Source organism: Heptranchias perlo, chromosome 10 (assembly GCF_035084215.1).
Source record: "Heptranchias perlo isolate sHepPer1 chromosome 10, sHepPer1.hap1, whole genome shotgun sequence".
NCBI classification, from domain to species: domain Eukaryota; kingdom Metazoa; phylum Chordata; class Chondrichthyes; order Hexanchiformes; family Hexanchidae; genus Heptranchias; species Heptranchias perlo.
In genome coordinates, this window is record NC_090334.1 from 22065920 (window position 1) to 22088095 (window position 22176).

At 40.4% G+C, this 22176-nt stretch overlaps 1 long non-coding RNA gene across 1 annotated transcript; it reads right to left on the reverse strand.

The window, feature by feature from the left end:
* Positions 1 to 5228: 5228 nt before the first annotated feature.
* Positions 5229 to 7587, reverse strand: LOC137326111 (uncharacterized). The gene is made up of 2 exons (XR_010964107.1): positions 7477 to 7587; positions 5229 to 5432 (listed from the first exon to the last, which is right to left on the reverse strand). It is a non-coding gene; the product is annotated as an uncharacterized lncRNA (long non-coding RNA).
* Between the last annotated feature and the right edge of the window lie 14589 nt (positions 7588 to 22176).

Below are 22176 nucleotides of genomic sequence, written 5' to 3' on the forward strand. Positions count from 1 at the left end.
TAAAGTCAATTCACAAATGGTGACTGTTAATTGTATCCATATGATTTATATCAATTAGTGCTAACTGTATTTAGGTGGTGCTTATCAATTGGGGACTCTCTTGTATCCATTTATATGAGAGCTTATCTCGGGTGTGGAGTGGGTAATGTGGATCTCTGTGAATAAAGGCTTGGAAGCAACTGAAGATCAGGCTCTAGTATTCTATCCTTCACCAGCTGGCCATCCAATTTATTACATGGTAGCAAAGAATGGTTGCCTAATGGTGAAGGTTGGAGACTACGATTTATTTTTGGACATAAAAAAAACTTGAAAGCCTAGTGGCCATTGTGGAAAGTGGCAGAAAGCAAGTTTAAATCATCAAGGTACGATTTCCCTCCGATGTCCTCGGAGTTTGAACTGTATGACCAGTGGAAGAATGAAGTTGATATGTGGACACGGGTTACTACTTTGCCAAAGAGAAAACAAGGCATGGCCTTGGCATTGTCGCTTCCTGAATGAAGAAAAATCAGAAGTAAGGTATTTTCTAAGATGGATGCAGATCTTTTGGATAATGATGAAGGTTTTACCCTCTAATAGAATTTCTGATCAAATCTACAAGAAAGATGACCTGTTGAGTGCCTTTGAAGCCTGGTCAGCATTTGATAGATTTTGGAAAACGGATGGACATTCAATGGAAGAGTATATCATGAACTTTAACAAATTGTATAAAAGGTTGACAAAGTTCAAATTGAGAACCCCTGTATCGATACTTGCGTTTAAATTACGAGATTGTGCTAAGGTGTCTCATATGGACAGGCAACTGCTCCTAACTGGCATCCAGTTCTCAGAAAAGGAGACTCTGTTGGATCAAATATCTGCTGCCTTAAAATATTCCTGGGGAAACAATCATTCCCTTCAGCCTTCATGGAACAAACGAAGCCTGTAGTAATTTAAACGTTAGAACCGATCCAGGGATCGGGCAATTCACCTCATAATGATACTTAGAGTCACACCTAAAGCATCTACTGATTTTTCCTTGGGCATTCCTGGGATTCAGTTGCCCGTTATTACTGTCCCAATTTTGTCTTCTGTTGATATATCTGGATTTGCTGTACCTGCTTTCTTCACAAATCTGGCTGTCTTTAATCCTTCCGTCATATTGATACCTGCGTCCAGTCTCTTGAAAATTTTGAAACCTGGTCTGGCGCCTGCATTTAGTACCTGGAACATTTCGAAACCTGGTAACCGTTGAATATTCTACTCTTTGTGTCACAGCATGCATCATCTTTGAAATGATGCATGAAGAAAATAGTTCTGAGGAAGAGGATGAAGATAATGATGAATATGAACGGATTATACTGGCCACAATGAGTTTTAATCCTGTGATGAATGTATTAGTCGCGGATTCCTTTCATTATGCGGTGTTAGTGCATGTACTTCAAGTCTTTGCGGGCTAGATTGGTTAAAGTGTTATCTTGATTCACTAAGTAGTGAGGATCAACGCAAGGTTAAGGAATATAAAAGTTCTACATGTTTTAGTTTTGGAGATGACAACATCTTGAGGTCACTCAAGAGAGTGGCAATTCGATGTAAGCTAGCTGAAGTAAGCCATTTTATAAGTACGGGTGTAGTCTCCAGTGAAATACCTGTGCTTTTGGGTAAACCTTCCATGAGAAAGGAAAAAATGAAACTTGACATGGAACATGATGAGGCAATCATTTTTGGGAGATTGGTTGATTTGCAGTTTACCCTGTCGGAGCATTATTGTATCCCCTTAATAAAACCTAATGTTTCTCATCAGCATATTAGGCAAGTATTAATGGCATCAGGTGATAAGGATACGAGAGAAAAAAAATCAAATTGTCTTAAAGTTACATCAACAATTTGCCCACCCTACTTTTCAACGTTTAAAAATCCTGCTAAAAGATGCAGGTGTAGCTGATGTGGAGTATATGAGGCTAATAGAAGAGATTAGTGAGAACTGTGAAATCTGTAAGAAGTATAGACGGATGCCCCCACGTCCTATTGTAAGTGATCTATTAACATGAGACTGTAACAAGGTAGTTGCCATTGGATCTAAAGGTATGGGACAGAGACAGAAATATTTTCATCTTACATTTTATTGACCTGGCTACAAGATTTAGTATTTCTACACTAATATAAAGTAAGGAAACGAAGGTTATTCTAGATAAAACTATGGAAAAATGGATATGGACTGGATTTGGGACACCAGCAAAATTTTTGACTGATAATGGTGGTGAATTTGTTAACGTGGAGTTCAGAGATATGTGTGAGACTATGAATATAATTGTCATGCATACGGTAGCTGAGAGCCCTTTTAGCAATGGTCTTTGTGAAAGGAATCATGCTGTAATTGATAGCATGGTGCATAAAATTTTGGCTGATCGAACAGCGTGTAAATTGTAAACTGCCCTACCATGCGCAGTTATTGTAAAGAATTCACTTCAGATGGTTGGAGGATATTGTCCTTACCAACTAGTCTATGGGCACAATCCTAAATTACCTTCTGTCCTTTGTGATAATCCTCCTGCTCTAGAAGGTACTACAATTAGTGCAATTTTTCTGAGCATTTAAATACTGTGCATGTAGGGAGAAAGGATTTTATCAAGGTTGAGATATCAGAGAAAATTCGTAGAGCACTGAGGCATCATATTAGACCATCTGAGACAGAGTTGAATTCAGGAGATTTGGTGTACAATAAAAGAGAGGGTCATGATGATAAAACATGAACAGTACTTGTCCAACATGGCAATCAAACTATTAAAGATCATTCCTCGTGATTAATTGGAATTAATTGTAAAATCTCGGACTTTGAGCAGTTAATAGAAGTAAACAAGGCACCTTGTGCCTTAGGTGTTCATGATTCTTTTGATGAGGTTCCTGAGGTACAGACTGAGGTAGATCAAGGGCTGGACAGTGGTAATGTCAGTGATCAAGAAACACATGACAGAGCTATCACATCCACAGAACAATTACCCAAAGTGGGTACACGGGTGACATGTGTTCCAGAAGAGACCAATGAATGGAGGGATGCAACAATTTTGGGATGTGCAGGCAAAGCTACTGGTAGCTTTAAATTTTGGTTGAATGTTCAGGATGATTGCTAAGAGGCGAGGTCCATGGACTGGAAGAATGGGATAAAAGAGTGGAGAGCACGGATGCGGAGTACAGGTAGTGATAGGGAATCCGGAAGTGAATCTTACATCAGAAAACAACCGCGAACTAGAGATGAAAGAGGGAGATCTCGCAGGAGTAGTCCCTACAGATACAGAAGTGAAAGTAGAAGACGGAGCTTGACTAGGTCAGACAATGAAACAAAGACCACAGAACAGTCACATAGCAGAACTAGAAGCAAAAGTCCTCATGATCGTGAAGTTTTGGTGGCTGCCAATAAACTTGAGGATAAACGAGTAAGAGAGGCAAAACAAAGGGAGTTAGATAGTTGGAAAGAATTTGGAGTTTATTCTGAGGTAACAGATAAGGGTCAAGCAGCTTTGTCACAAAGATGTGTTTGTACTGAAAAGGTCCTTGCAGATGGGACTTAAAGGGCTAAAGCAAGTTTGGTAGCTAGGGGTTTTGAAGAGAAATTAGGTGATACAGATGTTCGAGTGGATTCTCCCACTGCTGGAAAGATAATCTTAAAAATCTTTTTGGCTCTTTGGGCGACATATTCATGGAGGTGTAGGTCAATTGACATAAAAGCCGCATTTTTGCAGGGCGATACTTTTCAGAGAGAAAAGTGTTTCTGAAACCGCCTAAATAGGCAGCAGATGTGGAAGGAAAACTATGGAAACTAAACAAATATGTCTACGGCCTGAATGATGCTTCCAGGGTTTTTATTTTTCGGTGAGATCTGTTCTGCTGAAAATAGGTTGTGTTTATCTAAAATCAGATCCCGCAATGTTTTATTGGTACCATAAAGGAAAACTTTCAGGCATCTTCATGATGCATGTTGATGATTTCTTATGGGGTGGTACTGGGGAATTTGAGAAAATCATTGTTAACAAGATTAGAATGGAATTTAAAATTGGGAGTCAGGCCTGTGGGGCTTTTAAATATATTAGTTTAAGAAATAGGAGCAGGAGTAGGCCAATCGGCCCCTCGAGCCTGCTCCGCCATTCAATAAGATCATGGCTGACCTGAAATCTTAGATATTAAGTTGAGTGGGTCTGGTATAACTTTAAATCAACAGTCCTATTCAGAGAGTGTTACTCCCATCCCGGTGAATCGTACTAGGTCATCACAAAAAGGTGATGTAATATCTAAAGAAGAGACAGACAATTACGAAGCTTGATTGGTCAGTTGAACTGGTTGTGCACTCAAACTAGACCAGATGCTAGTTTTGATGTGTTGGATTTAAGTACTTCAGTGAAACACCCCATAGTAGAGAATGTTTTAAGGGCAAATAAAACATTATGAAAATTAAATATAGATAAATTCGTAGTTAAATTCCCATCCTTAGGTGACCCAAAGAAAGTGAAGCTAGTAATCTTTAGCGATGCTTCACATGCTAATCTTCCTAATGGGTATTCTATTGCAGCTGGTTTCATAGTGTTTCTTATGGGTGAGAATGGGAAATGTTGTCCTTTAGTTTGGGAAGCGAAGAAAATAAAAAGTGTTGTTAGAAGTATTCTGACTGCTGAAATATTGGCTCTAGTTGACGCAGCGGATATGGAATTCTATTTGGCAAATATTTTGAGTGACATCCTGTACAATGAGAGTACTGAAGATAGTATACCCATTGAATGTTATGTAGACAATCGTTCATTTTGGGATACTGTACACTCTATGAAAAATGTGAGTGATAAAAGATTACAATTGACCTTGCTGGCTTGAATCAAATGCTGGAGAGAAAGGAAATCTCTCAAATTAAATGGGTGGATTCAAGCCATCAACTGTCAGATTGTTTTACTAAAAGAGGTACATATACAAAGAAATTATTCGGGGTCCGAGAGAAGGGTCGTCTCACAATGTAATGCTTTGAATAGTATAACTTGTACAGAGTATGGAAGTTTTTGATTTTTGAAATTTTTGTTTGTATTGTATGCATAAAGTTTAATTTTTTTTATTTAAAGAGACAGATTAATTGTATCCATATGATTTCTATCAATTAGTGTTAATTGTATTCATGTGGTGAGTATCAATTGGAGACTCTCTTGTATCCATTTATATGAAAGCTTATCTAGGGTGTGGATCTCTGTGAATAAAGGCTTGGAAGCAACTAAAGATCAGGCTCTCGTATCCAATTTATTACAGTGATTTTCCAACCTCAGCTAGATTGTGTCAGTGAGGTGCTAAACAGGCAGGGGGTGCTTCCTTACAGAGGAAAATGGAAGGTGATTCAAGTCACTCACGTACTTTTGTATCCAATTGAAGAATGATGTAGGCAAAGACCTGGAGGCAGGTTGCCTGCAATGGAAAATTGTACCTGGCTGAGAAGGACAGAAAGAAGCCAATTAAAACAAAGAAACAGTTATTGCAGGAAAAAAGACTCCATCTTACTGTTTTTATTAACAGTTATTACACATGTTTCAACTTTTATTACTGACGCTATGAAGTGGTTTTCAATCTTTGGGGAAAAATTGCAGATAAATGGCAGAAATTTTCATTTCCTTTATCATCAGTTTCATTTTAAATGACAAAAAGCACAATAAACAAGCCATTCAGTAAGATATTATGGTTTTATGAAATTTTCTGATGGTTTTAAAATTGTCACATGCAGCTCAGCAAGAAGCAGGAACAACAGTAGTAAGAGCCAGTGGTGCAAAATGTTTGTGAAGTTACAACTTTCAGTTGAAATAACACTATTTTCTAAAAGAAAATTAATGCTATTACTATTATAATAATGCCTGGCTTTTGTAATATTAATTTTGTTGACAATAAACATGGAATGAGTACTTAACTTAAATAATATCTTAAGTGACCAAAGCAACCATTTGGTTATGCATAATAAATTTCGATTTAGATAATCATTGTGTTGATAATGCTAATTTAAAGGTATAAATTGGTTATTCACAGTACAGTATGTGATTAGTTAAGCTATATGGTCTGGAGTATTAAAGGAAGGCTTCATGTCAACTGGATGATATACTAAATTATTTAATTATCAACCATAGGGGCCTGTTAAGAAGAATGAAAGTCAGTTCTTTAAGGGTCTCAAACTGATTTGGACAGCATCAGCCCCATCGGGCATGAGTTAACTGCACAAAACTGCATACAATATGGCACGAACTTGGCAGTCTGACCCAGAGGGGCTATAAAGGATGGCAAGTTCTTTCTACAGTGCCCCAACAATGAGGTTGCACTCACACTGTGTGATACAGCTAATTAATGGCCCTGGAGGGGAGGAAGTGGGAGTGGCTTTTCACGGCCGGGAAACCAGGAAATGCGGGGAACGCAGAGGTCCTGCCGAATTTAACAGCAGGGTCTCATTTGAATATTTTTCCTCCATTTCCTGCTCGGCAGCCAGCCAGATGGTGAGGCTGGCTGGCTGGCGGACTGGAAGGCCTGTGGGTAGAAGACTAGAGCCGGGGACCGGACCGGAGAGGAGGGAGAGAGGGAGGGATGGAGAGTTTGCGGGGGAGGAGAGTTGAGAGATCGCGGTTTGGGGGGGGGGGGCGGGGGGAGATCGCGGGGGGATGAGCGCGGGTCAGTATCGGATCGCCGGGGATTGGGGGGGGGGGGGGGGCATTGGCCAGGAGATCGCAGGGGGAGGGTGGCGAATCACGAGGAGGGAGGCCAATTGCGTCAGAAAGTTTGCTTGGGTGGCTGGGGGGAAGTTCTCCTGCTTCTCCTGGCCAACAAGAATACTGGAAAAGCACTTACCTGCTGGATCCAGCAGTTGTTGCCTCCCTTTAGCTGTTGGGTTTCCCAAGCCCTGGGAAATCCAGCCCGCAGCCATTAAATCTAAATAGCTGCTAAATCTGAGGCATGCAGCCTTAGTAATGTATTTAAATTTCTAATCCGCCTCTCGAGAGTGGGTTAGTCATCCACACCCCAACCTGCCCCAGTTAAACTGGAAGTAGGTGCGTTCGCAATGGGTTGGAGTCGGGTTTCACATTTTTAAGAATTTACCCCCCCCCCCCCGCCGCCCCCCGCCCCCCGCCCTGCCTGGCCCCCCAATGTGTTTAAAATAGACCACCTGGGACTTTCAAATCTTCAATTCTTGAACCACGTGACAATGATAACTTTTTTGCCTGGACTATCCTTGGTAATAATTGTTTACCTGTGCATTGATTAAAGGCCATATTTGGCCAGGAATTGTGGAATGAAACCTTCTTAATTGTTTCTCCTTTCTCTTGTTTCTCCTTTCTCGTCCCTCTCTCCTTAATAAGGCAACTGATAGTGAAAGCCTAATACTGGCTGATATTTGGATAGCATTGCAGCAGCCTTCAATTCTTTCTGTTCAGGGTCAGATTCATTTATTAAATGTATTTTCTTTAATTTCCCTTGCTCATGTGTTCTTGGACTACTCACCTGAAGATCCCAGTCAGGGCAAGAGGAGGGGGAAGGCAGTGCTACAATTTGCCTCAGCATCTCTGGACTAGGGGAGGGAAAAATCAGCCACTATTTCCATTCACTGTCCAGTGATTCCTGTTGGAAAATGAGCATGTGTGAACATCAGATGAGGACGATGATGACTTCCAAAGTCAAACAGTCAGACAACCCTCTCTGGACTCACGTGAAGAATTGTCACTTGATCGAGATATTTAACATCAGTCAGCACTTTCGAGAGACGGGGAGGAAATAAATGAATGAATGATATCTGATTAAATTAACTGGTTTCATTTTTAAGGCAGAATTTAAATGGGTTGATTGAATGCAAGAAAACCTCACTTTACACTTTAATAGGCTAGGAGCTGAGTGAAAAGACCAGTGATGTGGCAATGGTATAACTTTCAACAAATTATTAAAATTTTACCGTGTTTTCGTAGCATGGAAGGAGAATTACACTTGCATACATACATAACATTCAGAGGATGTTTACTGGGTATATGATCATCAGACCATATGAATTTCAGATCAAAATAGTGCCGAATGGCTGAGTTCAGTCTGAGATTATCTTCAGGAAGCAGCCATTGAATGGAGCAGAAAAAGCACAGGAGAAGATAATCAAACAAAATCCTGGCAGCTTAGATAAGTGCTACAGTGTAGATACAGGAAAGAATTAAAACCAATTTTTTTGTGAATATTTCCAGGGTCTCCTTATTTAAATAAGTTGTGTCAAAATAACTTAAAATCCAAAGAGAGTTGAGTGTTGTCAAAGTTGCCACTGTGAGGACTATAATCTGAGGGACGTGGTGAAGTTGGACTGCGAAGAATATAATGCCCCAGCTGTATCTAACCAAGTGGTGCAGTGATGGGTACATTCCCACCTCCTCTTCTCTCCTCCAGGAGTTGAATCATCCAAGGGTACAATTCTGTGGGTATTAACTACTCTTTACAACCTTACCCAAGGGGCCATTCTTTATGTGTGAGCCCAGACAGTGAACGCTTACAGGCTATTCAAATGTGGAGATTTTCAAAGGTGAGCCCCACCTTGTCCTCACCCGATGTTCACACATTTGCACTTTTCACTGACTGCAGTGGGAGCTCCAGTTAGGTTTTCCCCTCCCTAGTCCTGAGGCACTGAGGACAATGGTCGCACCCCTAATGTCACCCCAGCTGAGCTCAGAGAAATCAACACAAACCAGAGATCTTCCTGATCTGTATGGATTAGTTCCAACAAGGCTGTATCTATTGGGGGAGCAGCAACAGATGAATTTTTATTAATAGTATGTAACACTGCCCATTTGCAATACTAGAATGGGAGATAGCAGAGTTCCAGCCAGCTGTACTCAATCACATGAATGGAACTCTCCTCACACATTCCTGACCACCTGTAAAATTTCCAATTATTGAAAAGGGTGACAGGTTGGTTAGTTAGTTATTTTCAATTAGAAATGGAAGAGAATTGCAACAGGCTGGCTGAGTGTTTTCTAACTTGCAAACTTAAACAAAGCCTGCTAAATGATTCAATGTAATACTTTATTTATTGTAACAAGTTGAAACAAGCCCAGGACCCAATGGTCAATTGGACATGCAGACCAGAGCTTAAATCATTAAAACAAGCCAGGTTTATTCACCCACAGCAGTTGTCTTTGAGTGCAGCAATGAACAAAACAGTACCAGGGATTATTTTCCAGCATACTCACTCTCAGTTCCTTCATCACCAAACTCCCCTCTCTAACTGAGCTATTTCCCTGCCTTTTATCCTTACAGGCTGGGAGTGATTTCTGATTAGGTAATTAAGGTCAACGATTTCTTAAAGCTATACCACCTTGCCTTGGTCATTCTGACGTATTAGACAACTCCTTAAAGAGGGTATGGAGTTCTCAAAAGGCGAGAGCTCACATATCGTACCTCTCTCATTATATATAACAAATGTTTCTTCAGCAAGGGTGAAATAATCAAAGTAATGGGGTTATTCTTGATACCTTACCAAGAAATGCCATTCACTTTTCATCAATAATGCTGAGGTCTTAAATAATAATTGCTAAAATTGTACAATTAATAACAAGTGTATAGTAACATTTTCACAGTGAATTGTAACTGTGAGGCATTTTATGGAATCTTTCTAGAGCATAGGATTTGCGACAAATTCTGCAAATTTTCACATGTACCATGTGCAGTGTGAAATGCTGCTCAAGTATATAAAGTTCTGGAGGAACTGATAGTATCAGTCTCTCAGGGATCTGCGCAACAACAGATCACTTGCACTCGATATAATAAATACTGTGGAGAATGGGTACATTTGTATGCTGTCCTTTCATCTTTGGGATGTGGGTATAAGTCCAGCCCACACTGATGGGATTAAAGTCTCGTTCTACCCGCTGTGGAAGTTAAACAGGAAATCAGATTTTTTGTAATTTCAGCATAGTTCATAGTGGGTGGGTGTCAACTTTACAAAAGTCTCTATAATTGGCACTAAATTGCCTGTTTCACGTTAAGATGAGATATGAGTAAATTGCGGGGGGAAATGGAACTCGGGTGCTTGTTTGAGGTTAAGCTGAAGATACATTGCTGAGGTAGATCAAAGAGTGCTTTAAACCTTCCCCTGACATGGACTATTTGACACAGGAGTGCTTCGCATTAAATCTTACTGCAAAGAGTGGTAAACTTGAAAGAGTGGTAAACTTGTCTTCTTGGCAGCAATACACCTCAACTTGATAAATACAAAATTCATCAAAAGAAAATTTAAAAGCACAGCAGTAAAATAAACCAACAGTTTCAAATCAGTACTGTGAGGGTGGTAGAATCCTAAGCAGTTTGGCATGTACTTCTGTGATAAAAATATGCTAGCAAGCATTTCAAGCCACTCTGGGGAATGTTTTCCAATTCACCCGTACTATTTCTCTCTTTGTCTGGTACACTCCAGTTCTGTGCCTGAATCAGCATTTCTCCCAACAGCCGCAGTCAACTATCTGCCCTCTCATAGCTCCAATGTATTTGTCCCTACCTTAGTAATGAAAGGAGAGGCCATGGCAAATTTCACCTTTCATTCATTTTATTACATTTCTGTGGTCTGTGCTTGAATTCAGCCCAGCATGATGAAAAATGTAATTTTGATGAAAATTGTATGGATTGTAACAATGACCTAGAAATTGGATTGCACCCGAATTGGGCCGTGGTCCTGGTGAGGTTGGCGGCAGGACCATGGTAATTTATTACCGGTGAGCTGCGGGCATCAGTCTTAACCCAAAGGCAGCTCACCAGTCGCAGAGGGGGAGTGAATTCGGTCAGCTCGGATGCTGGCCAAGGGCCTCGGGTGAATGCGGGAGGGGGTTGGCAGGTCGGGGTGAGGGGGGGGAAGGCACTCCTGCTCCTCCTGGCTCCACAATAAGATAAGTAAAAAAGTTAAAATGTACCTATCAGGTGGCATCCTCCCGCTTGAGGACCGCTAGTTTGACTGCTAAGTGTCTGAAGAAACTGACCGCAGCGTGCATGGCATTGCTCTGCCAGCGCAGAGATGAATGCACGCACCCCGCCCACCATATTGGACCCTTAGGCGCCAGTTTTACGCCTGTAGTGCAGTGTGATCTGATTTCTAGGCCACAATGCCTGGGAAATTTCAATCCCGTCCCTCTCGGGCATGGACTCAAAGCACAAAATTGACCTAATTTGGCAATCTCACTTCGAGGCGACAAGTTGGCTGGTGTGGGAAATGGAAATTCACGCTTGTGTAGCAATCAATACTTTTCTGAGGTTGGAGGTAAGGCACATTGCTGGGGTAGACGGAGTTGGGTTTATAGCTAAATGTTGCTATATTTGACAGAGAAAGCTTAAAAATGATCTGTTAATGGGATTTAGGTTCCAGATAACAGAGAAAGAATGGAGAGAGGAAGCAGATGCACTCAGCTTCCACCTGCAGCAGAATGTGCAAGGAATAATACATCAAGCATACAGTTCCTACAGTTGCTTCACCTCCTCTCTGGGGATAAGTGCTGGAGGGAGTGTGACCAGAAGGGCACATTATTACAGACATTCTGGTTGTATTTCAGCATTCACTTATTCTGGCCGATATTTATCCCTCAACCAACATCAGGAGAAACAAATTATCAGGTCATTTATCTCATTGCTGTTTGTGGGACTTTGCTGTGTGCAAATGTGTTTGTGACATTACAACAGTGACTACACTTCAAAAGTACTTCATTGCTGTAAAGTGCTTTGGGATGACCTGAGGTTGTGAAAGGTGCTATATAAATGCAAGTTCTTTCTTTCCATTCTGGGAAGCCATCCAGGAATCAGTGGAGAACATGATGGGTCTCCCAATATCAGCAGACCCAGATCCATGCTTGCTGGATCCACTTACAAGACAGAGGATCCTAACTGTAACATGTAGGCTAAAATAACTGTTACCCCTAGATGAAAGATGTACCCACCCCCCCCGTCGTCCCCCCACAGTGACGAAGCACAATCCTTCCCGCAACAAACATGTGTAAAAAATCTGTGGGACATATGCTAATCCGAGCAGGTAATGTATGGACTCTGCCTGGAGTCTGAGAGGTACCAGGTAGGCTAGAGTCTATTTCCAGCAGCACACATGACTCTGACACCCACGAAACATACCTCGTCCACCTTCCAAACTCAGAACAGGACCACAAACTAACAAATCCTCCACAGCACCCCACAAAGCGGCAGTGACCAATCCTGCAGGTAGGCAGCGTCTTTGATATCATTCTGGCCCAGGGACATATCAATTATCCTGACCCCACAAACTATGGTGTAATACTAGACCTCACCTGGAGTACTGCGTGTAGGTTTGATCTCCTTATCTAAGGAAGGATATACTTGCCTTAGAGGTGGGGCAATGAAAGTTCACTAGATTAATTCCTGGGATAAGGGGGTTGTCCTATGAGGAGAGGTTGAGCAGAATGGGCCTATACTCTCTGGAGTTTAGAAGAATGAGAGGTGATCTCATTGAAACATATAAGATTCTGAGGGGGCTTGACAGGGTAGAGGCTGAGAGATTGTTTCCCCAGGCTGGAGAGTCTAGAACTAGAAGGCATAGTCTCAGGACGAGGAGTCGGACATTTAAGACTGAGATGAGAAAGAATTTCTTCACTTAGAGGGAAGTGAATCTTTGGATTTCTCTACCGCAGAGGGCTGTGGATGCTGAGTAGTTGAGTATATTCAAGGCTGAAATAAGTACATTTCTGGACTCTAGGGGAATCAAGGGATATGGGGATCAGGAAGGAAAGTGGAGCTGAGTTTGAAGGTCAGCCATGATCTGATTGAATGGCGGAGCAGGCTCAAGGGGCCGTATGGTCTAATCCTGCTCCTATTTCTTATGTTCTTATATAGATGTGCCAATGCATTCTCTTGACTATGCCATGTGTCAAAAATGTACAATAACTTTACGAAATATATGTATTTATTCACTTCAAAGAGTGAATAAAAATGTATTTTGATCCATGCTGCTTTAAGAATCATCAAATGCACATTTTCTGACTGTGTCAAATATTATTGTTTAGACCAATTTGATGGCAGTGAATTCTCCTTGCTACCCTGCTTTATGGGTGAATCCAACAACAAAGCAGTATGAAAGGGAGGGAGGGCACTGTACCATTGATTTTCAGGCAGAATTAGACCTTCAGGAATACTGTGCTTAAAACAGCTTGAAATGTTGACATTTTCCAAAAAGAATTTTTAAAAAATCAAACAATTAAAAATAAATGAAAAACCTGAGGAGATTAAGAAAAAAATATAGGTATTTCAGTTGAAATTTCATTTGCATTGTAAGGGGTTTCTTTTTTTACTGTTTCTCGGGCTTATAATAGGTCAGCCAGTTATGTTTTTCCTGAGCTGCCCTGCCCGCAGTGCGGTTGCGAATCGCTTACCCCTTCCTGATTCTGAGCTGAGGACTTATCGAGTGGTAACAAAGACAGACAAACAGACCAGTGGATTGGTACAAGGAAAACCAATGTTTATTAATAAGAAAACTAAAACTACAAGGTAAACAGTATAATACAGAAGATAAAGAAATCGCTATGGATGTAATACAGTCTTACACTTATCGGGTTGAAAGAAACGGACACATCGAGGGAAAATTCTAAAATCACAAGTTTAGCAATATCCCTTAACCCCCAACCTTACACTTATGCTAGGTTGTCTTGTGGCGGCCAGAAAATTAATGCTCACCGGTGAAAACAGATGAAAAGGCCTGGCCCCTGTGCCTGCTGCTGCCGTCGACATGTGGTTGCGAGGTTTACTGGATGGCTTCCTTCTTAGTTGCTAGCAGACAGACAGGATAGGGCCAAGAGGCGAAGAGAGCAGCTACTACTAGAAATATACTGGGCAGCTTCAGTTATACCCTCTTGGTAACAGGTTTTTTTCATACCTTATCAGCTTGCTTCATTGTTTGATTTAAGCACGAAACGTAAGACAAAGGACCCCATCTCTGGCCCATTTACATTATGGCCGTTTCCTGTATCGATCTGTATGCTAACTGCTTTACCATTGTTCCGAATGTGCCTTGATGGTTCACCTTTTGTCCTGCGATCACTTCCTGCTCGAATTTTGATGTGTTGGCCGGCCATGTTGATAGCTTGCCTCAGGGCTAGAATGCAGCTGCATTGTTTAAAGAAACCTGTCTAGACACGAAAACCTGCCAAGTTGTTGAGAATGCAATTTCAAATCTTCCGGTCCTCGGCCATGTGTCTGACTGCAGCCATTTTGAGAGACCTTGGATTTTTTAAAACAGTCACACCAGGGTTTCTTTAATAACTCCAATAAATCTTCGGGGTGGGGGGAACATGTGAAATTTTGCGAATCCCTTCAGCATTGAAAAGTAAACAAATAGCCAAATACACTTAACCTGTAGCTGACGGTAATACAACTCCTGCTATACTGACCCATTCTTACCCATTTAATGAAATTGAGTCCATTTTCCATCATGCACCTCGATTTGCCAGTGGAATACACTTTGCAGACCAGTGAATACTAATACCTTAAACCATAAAGGACTTAACCTCTGTCTGCATGTGGGATGATTCTTTTTATGAGACTTTCCAGTCTTGCCCAGGTCAGCAGGAAATAACACAAAATGGAAGGCAGACACTTCCATACAGGGAGGGAAAGAAAATCTGAGGTCAGAAGTCCTGCTCTTCTCAACATCCATCTCCGAGCAATGGTTACCATGAAAAAAGCTTAATGTTGAGAATATCTCTGTTCCTACCTTGTAATGTTCTAGAAGTAGCTTACAGGAAACCAAATTTTAGACATTACACAATAGAAAACACAAGCATTTGAAAACTGCACACAAGGTCAGTGACACACAGGGATAATGTAATATGGACAAAATCCAAACTGAGAAGAGCTGTGTGCATCAGTGGTAGTGGATGGGGAATTCTCACAAAATACAATAGTTTAATTAGCATCTGCTATATTCATTAATGTTGCTAATTAGTTTCCTGAGGATTATTTTTGTTTTTACTGGCTGAGTTCTCTAACTCTTGAAAGCTGCATTCGGAGCTTTATAAATGGATTCATGAGCTAGGTGTTTAGCTGTTACAGATTAGTGCTGTAGTTGTCATTACAGGCAGTTTTCCGTCACCATACAATGATGTGTCATTAAAATGTAACAAAATATTCACTGCTTAGTTATTTACAAACAACTTTTGGCACTGTTATTAAATTATCTTTCACTGATTATTTTAAAAGTAGAATCTGATTCATGCAGAATCTTTTTCAAATGTATTTTGATTCCTATTTTCCCCTGGTTTTCATTTTATTTTTTGACTCTTAAGTCCTCCTGCAATATGCTCCATTCCCAGCTGAGAGGGCAACGAAGCAATGAGATTCTGGGATTATGCTGATGTTGCTTTTGAGCCTGCCTTGGGAGGAAAGCAAGAGATTCCTGGGTGACCAACCTTCTGATTCACCCTCCCTTGCTCACAGTGAGATAACATATCACATCCGCTGTACATCTCCCCAGGCCCCCTGGCCAAGATTTGGAACTCACTATGTGGAGAATAATGGACCTTCCCAACTACATCACAACACGTTGGAATATCCATGTATTACCCTCAAGTCTAGGAAAAAGTATTGTTTTAGCTGTCTAAAGATTGAAAATTTGCCGTTGCCCATTGCACTATAATTGCATCAATAAAATAAATAAAAAAGCACAAATAAAATGGCCTGGAGGAGCTACAGTGAAATGTTCTCTTTTCATCTCAGTGACTGAAGTGTGAAATTCCAGCAGAAGCAGATAATTCAGGCTTCCTACTGTCCGGTGATAATCTAATTGTTTTTCACGACAAAACAATGGAACTTTCTGCATGTCGAAAAACATAAACTTTAGGAAACTGTCTATAAGCTGGAGCTCTGTTTTACTCATGTTTGCCCTCAAACCAGTCAGCATCAGACCACTGTCACAGAAGAGTGTTAAGATGTTTGTTCTTTTACTTCATTTTTCTGAAAAGTTAAATCTGCGCAAATGTATTTATTTTACATTTTTCCCTCAGAGAGTGTATTAGTTAATTTAATGAAACACGTTCTTGGATTTTTTTTTTTCGGACAGACATCCAGAATATATGGTCCTGTAGGATTAACATTCTAATTTGCATTCAGGTGAATAGATGAGCAAGTCATCTGGCTTTGAAATAAATGTTAATTTGACAGAAAATTAACATATCAGTTCTGTGAATGATGGGAAGACTGTTAAGTTTTGTCGCTAGCTGTGAATCCATTGAACAATCTGACTCAAACAAATTAACTCAAGCAAAGTAAGTTATGTTGAACCTTTATACAACACTGGTTCAGCCACAACTTGAGTATTGTGTCCAATTCTGGGCACCGCACTTTAGGAAGGATGTGAGGGCCTTAGAAAGGGTGCAAAAAAGATTGACTAGAATGGTTCCAGTGATGAGGGACTTCAGTTACCTGGATAGACTGGGGTTGTTCCCCTTAGAGCAGAGAAGGTTGAGAGGAGATTTGTTAGGTGTTCAAAATCATGAAGGGTTTAGGTAAAATACGTAAAGAGAAACTGTTCCCATTAGCAGAAGGGTCAAGAACCAGACGACACAGATTTAAGGTGACTGGCACCAAAGGTGACATGAGGAAAAACTTTTTTATGGAGGGAATAGTTATAATCTGGAATGCACTGCCTGAAAGGGTGGTGGAAGCAGATTGAATCGTTGTTTCCAGAAAGGAAGTGGATAAATACTTGAAGGGAAAAAATTTGCAGGGCTATGGGGATCGAGCAGGGGAATGGGACTAACTGGATTGCTCTAAAGAGCCGGCACGGGCTCAGTGGGCCAAATAGCCTCCTTCTGTGCTGTTACCATTCTATGATTCCATGACTCAGTATAAGGGAAAGCAAAGAGCTTTTTTTCCTCTCCTGAACATTTCACTATAGTGTGCTTTCTTATGGAATTTGGTTGATAGTCTACATCAGCTCACAATACCTGAAAATAAAAATGTTGGGAGGAGACATTCCAGTAAATTGTCTGATTATTATATTCACCTGTGAATCTTGCTGGGTGAGAGGAATATTATCAACTTTTATTTAGATGAACATTGAGCCAGGTCCAAAGCTCAGTTGATCCCTATCGAAGTTCATCCTTTCTTCTTACCACTGACACAAGTAAATTTCCTTTGAGGAATGCATGCAAGAAGTTGTTCTTAAGTGTCTTGGGAGCCTGGCAGTTTGATGTCCTTAAGATTTTTATATTAAAAAATAAATTCTGACAAAAAAGCATAGGTATGAACTCCTCAATGTCTTCTGGGAACTCCACCAATACACACATTTTTGTGAAATCCTCTGCTTTTTGAGGTCATCTTTCATTTTCTGTGCATTATGCTGATTTTCCTTTATCTTTCCTATGAGTCCATAATCATATTTTTGTACACACAGGAAAGCAAAAATGTACAAAGTACAGAAATGAATTTGAAAAGAAGTTTGCTAAATTGTAAAGAAATACAATCTAAATGTATCCCTAATGCTAATCACCTCATTACATCAGATGAATAGCACCATTGCAAATCACCATTCTATATTCTGGACATTGACGTGTCTATTTTGAGACTGGACAAGAAACAAGGGAACTCCATCCCATTAGCATGTCAACCTTACTCATTGCTATTCTCTGTCCAAACTGGACACATTTTCCTTCAAAATTAAGGAATCCACTTTTGCTTGTAACTGTAGTTCTGTGACCTCGCTCTTCAGTCACATGCAGTGAGCTCAAGCTGTAAGCCTCTGTCAGTGTTAATCCGAAGCAGGCACTCATGTTAACTCACTGCCTAGTTTTCTATTCCTTTGTCCTTTAGGGAAGGAAACCTGTTGTCCTTACTCGGTCTGGCCTATTTGTGAATCCAGTCCCACAACAACGTGGTTGACTCTTAACTGGCCTCTGAATTGGCCCAGCAAGCCATTCAGTTATATCAAACTGCTTGTGGTTCGAGAAAGTAGGCCCACCGTCACCACCACTGGAGATGGGCAATAAATGCCGGCCTTGCCAGTGAAGCCCACATCCCAAGAATTAATAATAATTTTTAAAATTCCACCTATGGGAGAGCATCTGCCCTCTGCTCTATGTATCTCCCTGTGGTTTCAATGGGAGCCTCAATATGTGGAAAATTATGGGGACAGAATTACCATTCCATGATGCTGCACATCGGGAAACCAACTTGTGACACCTTAGGCCATTCTATGTGGCTGAGTTTTTAAAACTTTATTTGGAATCATTATTACTATAATGTAGTAATTAAAGGGATGATTCCACAATCCCAGTGGAAGCCATATTCGGAGGGAGCACAAGTCGGTGAATCGGCACCACATTATCACAGACCTTCTGCAAATATAAGTAGCATTCAATGTAGTCATATTCATAGACCTATCTCCAATCTGTTCTCCCTGCAAGCGCAGCTTCTAACTGGGAGCACGGGATTGTGGAATCACTTTTTATGGGTGAATTATGTTGTTTCTTACATTAAAGTACGCACTATCAACATATCTCACATAACAAGAAAAAAGTCAGAAGCTACTTTGAATGTTACTTATACTTGTAGCAGGGGTATTGCGACAAAAGTGAGCCTTAGATGGAATATGTACCACACACTTTGTTATTTCATTCAGAAATAAGGATACATAGACATATACATGTACAGTTTTGACAAATGGTACATACATGTTGCAGTTGTTAATATGGTTGTGCAAACAACGTGCATTGGGGGATGTAGCTACATCAGAGGCACATCAAAGTTCCACCTAAATAGGAAGGGGCCTATCAGGCTTGGGTCATTGTGGGCTTTAAAATGAAATTGTTGTTAAAATGTGGCCTATTCTTTCCTACTTGGTGTACATTTTGTTGGCTCCAAGGAAAGGGCTCCAAACAGCTTGGTACGTTCACAGCTCCAGGTCGAGTCAGCTTGTTATCCATTCCGAATGCTTTCTAACAGAACCAGTGGTTTAATATGTAATTGTAGAGTTATTTTTTGCTCTGGTGTGCTCATCTAAATCTTTTTAATACTGCACCTGAATATTGTCACAGACAGGCTGAGCAATACAAGCAATTTAATGAACAAGCTAGGCACTTCAAAATACACATTACGAAATCTTTGCATGAATTGCAACAAAACGGCCAGCCACCCACACAGTATGAAGCATCACTCAGACTCCTAATTTTTAATTTCCTGAGCTCTCTTTTTTATGTTGTGCACGAACACACAAAGTATGACTCACGGTATTCAGCAGAGGAGTAATCGCACTTAGCTCTGTGCAAAAATACCTTCATTCTGAACACATCTACCACATTATGAATAAGGAACCATGTGGTTTCAAAACTAAACTTAAAATCCCAGCCACGTAGTGCAGTGGTTCTTTGTTCGTTAAAATCCTATGGTCAAGTGTTTCAAGAATCCTGGAGCTTCTACAGTCCATTCAGATCTCCAGTCCGGTGTATTTCTGGACTGGCAAAGGTTTCAAGTGGTTTCTGATGCTATACCTATGGTCAATTCTCCCCCCATGCTTTTTTGGGTTAATTTTGCATGAGGGATGCTGGGGATGTGCACTTTCCACAGTTGATATCCAAAGCACTCTCAAGTCTAGTAAAGCACAATTAAATGCAGATAAAGCTTTATAAACTCTGCCCCAACAGTGCATCACAATTCAAATCTCAGAAGAGCACACCTACTGCACCAATATGACAAATTTTCATATTCCACACCCAGCTATCTTGCAGCCTCTCTGAAGAGACTTGCATTTAAGGGCCAAACTAAAGGTAGTCTTGTGCGATGAACTAGATTTCACCAGCAACTCATTTCACATACATGAAAACATTTGATAGGTTTACAATTTATATTTACTTGCTCATTCAATTAATTTTAAGTGTTACTTTGCGCCAAAGGAACCCATGCCAGGGCACTGTTGGACAGTCATTAGTCTCTGACGAACTCTCTCACAGTCTATCTTAGCCAAGTGGACCAAACCAGAATTTTGTCCCTCTAGTTTACACACACAGTACAAACACAATAATTAAATTTGTGCTGCGGCCTTATTTTGTGCGGTTTTTAAGCATTTCTTTCCCATTTTATTTTTTGCTGCGTTTACATCAGCTCACTGTCTTTTCAGTGAGGGGAGGGACTGGAATAGGCCTAGGCCATGGATTGACACTGACAATATATCAAATCGATAACCAGGAGACTGCATTCTAGTACTTGAAAAAACTGCAAGGTGCTGCATCAGTTGGCCTGGCTGAAAATTGTTCCATACCACCTCATTGTAAGCAGCTAAATTCAAATTTATTCAGGCAGTGAATCTAACCTAAATCCCTACTAGAAGAGTCCAATACTTAAATTGTTAAAGCTAAGTGGATGGTTTTCTTTTCAGCATGCTTCAGAAATCTATTAGAGCCATTAATATCTTATGATGTTTTGACTTACAGGGGTAGAAATTAGTCTGGGCCCAACAAGCAGCATGTGCCCGAACTGAGAGGCCTGTGGTCAGCCTGAAATTAGGCCTCGGGCCTCATCTTAACATTCTGGGCTTCAATGGAAATGGAACTCGGGAGAGATTTAAAATGGGCTGCCGATTCCCGATACCCATCTTACACTATTGCACAAAGTCAAAGCTATTCCCCCTAGAGTGTTACAAGTGAATTTGCCAACTTCCAGTTTTTAACAAATATTTAGTTTCCATAAACAAACAAAAATTACCTCGTAACCCACTCAAGAGTTCATTGTTTATGCAGTTTCCAAGTTTTTACATTAAAAAGCCCCAAAAACTGGGCCAGAGGAGAAAGATTTTTTAACTAAATTTTCAACAAAATAAAGAGGGAAACAGCTTGCCATGACTGACATGGCCAACAGCCAATCATGAGGAAGCTGATTCATCTTCCTACTGGGTTTAAGCCACTTTGAAAAACAAGATGAGATCCTTTTCAGCCTTTCCAAGGAGAAAGAGAAATACATTTTCAATAAATAATGTCAACAAAAAAACCATAGGTGCTGCTTGTTGTTGTCTCTGTGTGAGCAGTTCGTAATAGAGAAGGAGTAGTTGTTAATATTTTAAATGTGAGACTTCCTTGAAATAAAGCTTTGAGAATTCAATCTCTGGTCTTTTGGAAAAAGCAAAGCAACTCATAGATCTTCACATGATATGGGATACACCTTGTACATCAATTCATGCTGGTGTACACTAGAAAATTCTGAACATTGCATATGTTCACAATACACAACGTGAGTCTGGGACATTCTGAATGCACAAATGTGATTGGAAATTCTCTTCATCTCTTTTTGGGCTTTGAAGTAAATATTCTAAGGAAGGCATTGAAAGGCACAAAATGTTAATGTGAAATATGTAATTTCTGACTTCCTTGAAAAGTTTATTTTGGGCATTAGAATTTCAATTACTGAGAAAAAATGGTGGCTGATTTCTTTTCTCTAACAACCATTTTGACTGATTCAAATGGTTCAGCAACAAAGTGTGACACAAAATGTTAACATAGAATTTTCCCATTAGAAAATGTTGATATGTTGACATAGGGTTTTCCCCATTATAAATATTGACAATAAAAGTGTGACTCAAAAATCGTAACATGTGAGTAAGGTTAATGTGGACAGGAAGCATATGCCATATGCAAGACTTTTAATAGATTACTCATTGCTTTCCTGTAGCATTGCACATAGGGAGTTTAAGTTTGCAGCAAAGGGTTGATAACGTGAACCCTAACAAATCAGTATGTATTCTTCATCGACCTAACTCAGCTACTGTGCAAAAGAAATGGGAGAGGAACATACAGCAATAATTAGGTAGGAAGTCACAATATTATAACATTCTATTGGGCCAGTATCACCCTTTAACCCTCACCAGCAGGGGTAGAAGAGAGGCAGACCCATGTCTTATCACCCTGCATGCAGCATTGCTGCATTCTCAGGAACATCCCTAAAAACAGCGCTGAGCAAAACACTACTTGCAATTATGGCCCTTGAACAAAAGTAATGAAAAAGTCCAGTAAATGTGCACATCACGTAAAGCCAATTTTCTGGCCTTCTGGAGACCAGCTGCTGGAATGTATTATGTGCTGTCACCTGATTCTCCTCTATTTGAAAGATTGACTGAATATACACTCTTAGCAAATCTTGTTTTAATTACAAATAAGGCAGGTGAATGAGCAATAAACCGTATAACACCAT